Here is an 8289-nt window from a genome sequence, read left to right as displayed (position 1 = left end):
CATGCTTCTGAGGACAGATCAATCAGTAGTAACCATCATCTGACGTCCCCTTGCCTCCCTCCTCATGACTGCCCCTACTTAGAAATGGGACTGCTGTAGGAAAGAGAATGGGGTATGAGAAAATGGTCACATCCCAGGGACAGAGTCCCTGGGACAGCCACCAAGTGTGGGTTCTTGGCTGCACACAGGAAAAAATTCAAGAGCACGCCATAGTAAAGTGAAAGAAGGTTTATTCAGGGAGGAAACACACTCCAGAGACAGAATGTAGACCATTTTGGAAGGCGAGAGAGGCAACAGGGTATGGAATTGTTAGTTTTTACAAGGGTGAGTAATTTCATAGGCTAATGAGTGGGAAGAATATTCTAGCTATTTTGAGAAAGGGTTGGGGATTTCCAGAAATTGGGCCACCATCCCTTTTTTGACCTTCTGTTCAGTCTTAGAACTGTCATGACACCTGTGGATGTGTCATTTAGCTTGCTGATGTGTTACAGTGAGCATACACGGAGTCTCCAGGTCTAGTGGAAGTCCACTTGTACACCATCTTGGACTTAGTTGGTTCTAATCAGTTTATGTCTTGTCCTTGGACAATGTCATTCTTTTAAATGTTGTGCCCTGCCCCTTTCTTGTCTTGGAACCACACTATGATCCTCATTTTACAGGCGATGGAGATCTAATGAAGGTGAGCCATGATGTGGATATGAAGCAATAGTGTCAAATGGAAGTAATGTCTCTGGCTCTGATCTATTCACTTTTAGAGAGAATTTTTAAAATTTCATTTTTAAAGATTTCCTTCATGTCTAATATTCTCCATCAACTGTTGTTCTTCTCACCTGTTAGCCTGTCCTCAGTTATTGATTATAGCCCCCAGCATTCTAACGGATCTTTGTGAAATCGGCAGGGCCCAGTGGTGTGCAGCATTGTCCCCACTTTATAAAGATGAGTAGGAGAGAGAATTAGGTGCCTTCACTCAGTCTCCCAGGCTCACATAGCCTCTCTTGTTCATGTGTTCCAAGCCCTAGTAAATGACCCCAACTTTTACCACCGAGGCCCCAAGCAAGAAACCTGGGGTTCATAGAAGATGCCATTTCCTTCTTCCCCCCCGCCCCGGTCCTGCCTCCCCTGCACATCAATTTGGTCATTAAGACTGTTCTCCCTCATTGGTGTCTCAAGATTTTCTCTCCTCCTCCCCTTCATTTCTTCTGTATTACTGTGTAGTATTTATTTCTGCAACACTGTGTAGTATTGATAAAAACAAGATGTTATCTGTGTTTCAGGGAGGACTCTCAGATTCATATAAAAGAAATATAACTTCATCTAGATTTACTTCAATTTCTATTTGGAGCCCCACCACCACCAGCAAAGCCATTGTTCCATAGGAAGAGTGGAAATTAATCCCAATATGTTTTAGTTCATCCCTGCCCCACCTCACATCTCTCTGCCTCCTCTGTGCCATCTCTGTGACACCATGGCCTATTCACTGGACTTGGGTCCCTAAGATCTCTCTGGAGTCTTACTGCCCTTTCCTTTCCCCACTCACTCAAGAACTCTGCCCAGATAGCATCATCAGCAGACCCTCTTCAGGACCTACCTAATGCTCTGGGTCTTGGACTTGGGGACCAACACTAGGAGGCTATGACCATTCCCTTCTGGAACCTTCCTAACTCTTCAGACTCCCATCTTCCTCCAAGCCTCACCCCACCCAAAGGAACTTTTAATCATGATTTTAGACTAAAAGGCACTCCCTCTATTATGGTGTTTACCCTCAGAGGCATCTCACTTAATCTTCTTAGTGAGTTTGAGTTTTAGCCAGAGACTATCAGGGTGTTTTCTGCTATTGCTCTCCTTCCCTGAGAAAATTAAACCGGACCAACTTCTGGGATGGAGATGGCTAGGGGAAAGTTCTGAAAATAAATAAACAAATAAAGGAAAATACACAGAAAAGAAAAACATCAATATCTCAAAATATTATTTTAATCTTGTGTTTTATTTTCTCAGAAGAGGGCGGTTGGAGGACGGAAGGAACAAAAAGTGCCCACCAAAGTGAGAGGGCTTCTTGAGATTGAAAAATGAGGAAGGCAGCTCCGTATAACCAATGAATCAGTTTATTATAGGGTAACATACTCACAGGGTGGGATCAGGGTGGGATAATAGGAGAGCATTTGCGAATGCATTCCACACCAATTAGAAGCCATTGTGACTGTTTTATAGTTAACCTAGGGAATAGGAGTACATGCTTGGAAATAAGATATGCATTCCTATGTCAAGACTTATGAATCAGTAACTAGTCTCATGGGTGCCAGGATTATGTCAGCAAAGGTCTTCACTATTGTTTGGGTACTAACAGAACATAGAGGTCACCTGGTCCTGTGCAGTGTGTGCTATGCTCAGTCACCTGACTGTTAAACAATATGTATTAACTACAAAGTCCTTGATAACAGACAAGTAATCTGCCACATAGTAGAGTCCTGAGTAGGGTCAGTGAAAGAACTGGAGGAACTCTATGGGCCCAGGATGGCATCAGTTATACTAACAGCCATACAAAGACCCTATCTCTAGCTCAGATCATTTTATTGTGCTTAACACTCAAACTACCAACTCACCAACTTCACTTAGATATCTAAGAAGCACAATGATACAACATAATTATTACTGTTTTGAGCATTAAAAATCTCCATTGACACTTAACCCCTGACACAAAGCAGAATTTAAAATAACCTCAAATCTATACTTAAGTCATATGCAGTTTATTCCAGTTGAGGTAGCATCAATTTGCTAGTATCATAATCACAGAGAAGAGCCCCACCAACTGGGGAGCTAGTTCTTGTATGTTAGAGTACCTACAGAATTAGGGGCCTGTTATCAGTTGGATGATAATGGCTTCTGATTGGATAGTGAAGTGAAGTAAAGAAGAAGCGAAGTTGCTCAGTTGTGTCCGACTCTTTGCGACCCCATGGACTGTAGCCTGCCAGCCTCCTCCATCCATGAGATTTTCCAGGCAAGAATACTGGAGTGGGTTGCCATTAGTGGGGTGGTACTAATTAGGAGGTTTGTGGCTTAAGCTTTCTCTAAGAAATATTACTTAATGGATTCCAAAGTGCTTTGTTAAACTTGTAATTATAAGAAATACATTCTTCTAAAAATAAATACATAAATTAAAAAAATTTTTTTAAAGAAGGAAATATATTCTTCTGAAGGACTGTTTGTTGGGTGGAGAGTGGGAGAAATCTCTCCATCAATGAAACAGGAATAAACTTCCTAGTTTTAACAAAGGTAAAGGGCAGAGGCTTGAGACTACACTTGCGACCCCGTGGACTGTAACCTACCAGGCTCCTCCGTCCATGGGATTCTCCAGGCAAGAACACTGGAGTGGGTTGCTATTTCCTTCTCCAGGGGATCTTCCTGACCCAGGGATTGAACCTGGGTCTCCCGCCTTGCAGGCAGATGCTTTAACCTCTAAGCCACCAGGGAAGCCCTTTCAAAATAGTGTCAGGCTTCAAAAACCATGATGAGTTGTAGTCCTTTCTTCTGAGTATGAAACTGGCCGGTAGAACCACTTGGTGGGCCTTGTGTTTGCAGTTGATTGTTTTTCTATGCATTGGAGAAGGAAATGGCAACCCACTCCAGTGTTCTTGCCTGAAGAATCCCAGGGACGGCGGAGCCTGGTGGGCTGCCATCTATGGGGTTGCACAGAGTCGGACACGACTGAAGCAACCTAGCAGCAGCAGCATCTCTTCTCTGCCTTTGGGAAGGATAAAAGGGAAAGAATGCTAGGTGAAGGGTTCCTTTCTGATGTAATTACTTATGTTTTGTTCTTCATTCTCATGGTTTGCTTCCTTTCCTGAAGAAGAAAGGGAAGGGTTAATATCTTATATATTCTATTATTTTCATTTTTTATATTAATATTGAGGGTGTGCATTGTAACAAAACTTTAAGTAACAAAACTCTCAAAAAGTTAAAAGTGGGAATCCCCTTGCAGTTCAGTGGTTAGGATTCCACACTTTCAAAAAAAGTTAAATGTTTAACTCCTTCATGACCACTCACCCTTTGCCAAACGTTAGCAAATATTTCCTTTCCTTTATAAGGCAAGTAGTTCTTTTAGCTCTGCTTATTTATATATATATTGAGAATTCCTTGGTGGTTCAGTGGCTTGGACTCTGCACTTTCACTGCTGAGGGCCCAGATTCAGGGAACTAAGATCTCCCCACTACTATTTTGCTTTTTCTTTCTTTCTTTTTTTTTTTTTTTTAAGAGATCTTAGTACCCTGACCAGGGATTGAATCTGGGCCCTCAGCGGTGAAAGTACAGAGTCCAAGACATGGGACCACCAGGAATTCCCAGTATTGCTTTACTTTTGAACCTACATTTTCCTCATTGAATGTCCACATCTATACATATGTAAGTAAGTTTATAATCTATTTTGTAATGTCTTAAGATAGAACAAACTACTGTATATTTAGCCATTGATATATCACACTATACTTAACCATCAAGTTTCTTTCCACTCTTTGCTATAAGAAGCATTTCTGCAATGAAGATTCTTGTGTGTGCATATGTGTGACTTTTCCTTGGGATAGATAAGATGTGTATTTACTGAGTCCAACTGTAGCTGGGTGGGTGGGTGAGAGAAAGGGGTGAGATGGGTCAAAGAGCTCAGACTTTAGTTTTCAAAGCTAGATGTTTTGGGGGCTTATCTCTCTGGTGCAGGTCTTAAAAGGTGGGGTGCCCAATATAGGGTTCAAACCCTTCAGTCTTCAGGGAGAAGCTCCAGGTTTTGAATTCCCTCTTGATTATGAGTTATAAACTGGGGATGGGGTGTATAATCAGACTGTATGCCAGCCTCTCCCACTCGCTTCTGTGGTTTTCTTCTCGTTTGCCAGTGTGTACTTGTCACTTAACCAAGCTTTAGGTTTTTCCCAGAGGAAATTGTTCCACATTAGCTATAGACTCAGTGTGTCTGTGGGAAGAGGTGAATTCAGGATCTTCCTATGTCACCATCAAACTGGAATCTTCAAACACATATACCTTTAAGTTTATTCTATAATTTCATAATTTTTATATTAATTTCTTTAACCTTAAGGAACATACTTCTATAATTGGCTAAGGATCTATCTCAATTTCCTTCTGTATGTATGGAAACAATTTGTTGGCTCATTTACCTTTCTGAACTGATTTGAATAGCCACTTTTTTATATATACTAAATGTCAATATATACAAAATTTCAAGGTCAAAAGAGGTATCTTGGCAAGAGTTGTGTGTCTGGTAGAAATTGGCATTTCCATGACACTTGGATCTTGCAAGCAAAAACAATCTCTGAGGATAATGTGTAGAGTAAGAAGAAGAAAATCTGAAAGGCAAAGACAAAGAAGGATGAAGCATGGGGGAGAGATGCAGTGTCTGCTACATCTAAAGCCCCTAGGGGCACTGCATTCCTACCCTAGGATCCCCATCAAGGGTACAGGTTCCCACCTTTAGATTTGGCTCAGATCAGCCTTGATGGTTCCTGTGGCTCTATTTTGCCCTTGGTATTCTTGGGTCTCTGATCAGCATTAACTCCTTTCTATCACCACTTGTGGGAGGAGAGATTGGTTCTTACAATTAGATGGCACTACTGACATTTCATGCATGCAACCATTAGATGCTGGAACCATCTTGCACAAATGAACACCTATATTTCCCAAAATGCCAATAGCACCTCCCCTGAGAAATCCTGGAAGAGAGATTACTAAGGAAGTTGTTGCAAGTCTACTGAGGAAATAATGAAGCACTGAGTCAGACAAATGACAAAGAATTCAGGAGGAGAACAGGCATAAGGAATATTTATGCAGTAAAATCAACAAGAGTTGGTCTTGGATGGATGATCCAGGGTAAGCTAGATGGAAGTGTCAACCAGGATTCCCAAGGTTGTAGTTTGGGCAGTGGGGTGGTTCAGTATTTCATCCATCAAGACAGCACTACACGTGCAAGAGCAGATCTGGATAGGTAGAGAATGATTAAGTCAATTCGGAGCATGTTGAATTTGAGATCCCTGTGAGAGATTGTATGGGAATACCCAGCAATCCAGGGAACAAGTACAGAGAAAAATACAATACAAAAGACTGAGAGGGAACAGGAGGTTTGGGAACCACTCATGGCCTACATACCAATAAGTATTAGTAGCATTCCTTGGTGGCTCAGATGGTAAAGAATCTGCCTGCAGTGCAGGAGACCTGGGTTTGATCCCTGGGTTGGGAAGATCCTCTGGAGAAGGGAATGGCAACCTACTCCAGTACTCTTACCTGGAGAATTCTATGGACAGAGGAGCCGGGCGGGCTATAGTCTGTGGAGTGGCAAAGAGTCAGACACAGCTGAGCGACTAACACTTTCACTTTCACTTAAATGTTTGGGCTTCCCTGGTGACTCAGAAGGTAAAGAATCCACCTGCAATGTGGGATACCTGGGTTTGACCCATGGGTTGGGAAGATCCTCTGGAGAAGGGCATGGCAACCCACTCCAGTATTCTTGCCTGGACAATCTGCATGGACACAGGAGCCTGGCAGGCTACAGTCTTTGGGGTGAGAAAGAGTCAGACACGACTGAGTGACTAAGCACAAACAGTGGGAAACATCCCACTAACATATACAGACCACTGTGTTACATGTTTCCGCAGCCAAGGCTGCCTATGGCCTTAGTCTGGATGCTCTGCTGTGGATATCTGTCCTATTCCAAGCTTTTTTTTGTGACTTGTTCTTGTTCGACAGTGTACTGAGGAAGAGGCAAGGGCTTAGAAGTGGACAGGCTCTGTGAGGAAACTCTCACCATGTTCAAAGACAGAAGACATTCACTCCATCACTGGGAAACCTGAAGGACTATCCTTGAGAATTTGGGAAATGGAGGCCCCTGGGTGACCCCACCTGAGAGAGTAATTGCAATCTCAAATCATGAGGTTGACAATGTGTAAGATGCTTTAGCTGTCACTAACAGGAGTATTTTTGTGAGTTTCAAAAATATTATCAGTTCAGTTCAGTCGCTCAGTCGTGTCCGACTCTTTGTGACCCCATGAATCGCAGCACACCAGGCCTCCCTGTCCATCACCAACTCCTGGAGTTCACTCAGACTCATGTCCATCGAGTCAGTAATGCCATCCAGCCATCTCATCCTCTGTCGTCCCCTTCTCCTCCTGCCCCCAATCCCTCCCAGCATCAGGGTCTTTTCCAATGAGTCAACTCTTCGCATGAGGTGGCCAAAGTACTGGAGTTTCAGCTTTAGCATCATTCCCTCCAAAGAAATCCCAGGGCTGATTTCTTCAGAATGGACTGGTTGGATCTCCTTGCAGTCCAAGGGACTCTCAAGAGTCTTCTCCAACACCACAGTTCAAAGGCATCAATTCTTCGGTGCTCAGCTTTCTTCACAGTCCAACTCTCACATCCATACATGACCACTGGAAAAACCAGAGCCTTGACTAGATGGACCTTTGTTGGCAAAGTAATGTCTCTGCTTTTCAACATGCTATCTAGGTTGGTCATAACTCTTCTTCCAAAGAGCAAGCAAGAGAAGACTCTACACATGGACATCACCAGATGGTCAACACCAAAATCAGATTGATTATATTCTTTGCAGCCAAAGATGGAGAAGCTCTATACAGTCAACAAAAACAAGACCAGGAGCTGACTGTGGCTCAGATCATGAACTCCGTATTGCCAAATTCAGACTTAAATTGAAGAAAGTAGGGAAAACCACTAGACCATTCAGGTATGACCTAAATCAAATCCCTTATGATTATACAGTGGAAGTGAGAAATAGATTTAAGGGACTAGATCTGATAGATAGAGTGCCTGATGAATTATGGACGGAGGTTCATGACATTGTACAGGAGACAGGGATCAAGACCATCCCCAATGGAAAAGAAATGCAAAAAAAAAAAAAAAAAATTATCACCCAAACTTTAAATGTGGTTCCAGTGGCTGCCCATACACCTTTCTCAATTTTAGACAGATCTAGTTTGTAGAACTAAATTAACAATGAAGTTGCTGGGATATATAAATAAAGGGTAGATTTTCCTTGTTTTTTTTTTTCCCCACATAAGGAAATGTAAGTAAATATTGGGGTTTCCCCAGTGGCTCAGCGGTAAAGAATCCACCTGCAATGCAGGAGATGCAGGTCCGTCCCTGGGTCAGGAAGATCCCCTGGAGGAGGCATGGCAACCCACTCCAGTATTCTTGCCTGGGGGATTCCATGGACAGAGGAGCCTGGTGGGCTACAGTCCACAGGGTGACAAAGGGTCAGACACGACTGAAGAGACTGCACAAACA

The sequence above is a fragment of the Bubalus kerabau genome, chromosome 11 (genome assembly GCF_029407905.1).
Source record: "Bubalus kerabau isolate K-KA32 ecotype Philippines breed swamp buffalo chromosome 11, PCC_UOA_SB_1v2, whole genome shotgun sequence".
In the NCBI taxonomy this organism is placed as follows: Eukaryota; Metazoa; Chordata; class Mammalia; order Artiodactyla; family Bovidae; genus Bubalus; species Bubalus kerabau.
Note: the sequence above shows the minus strand (reverse complement) of the source record.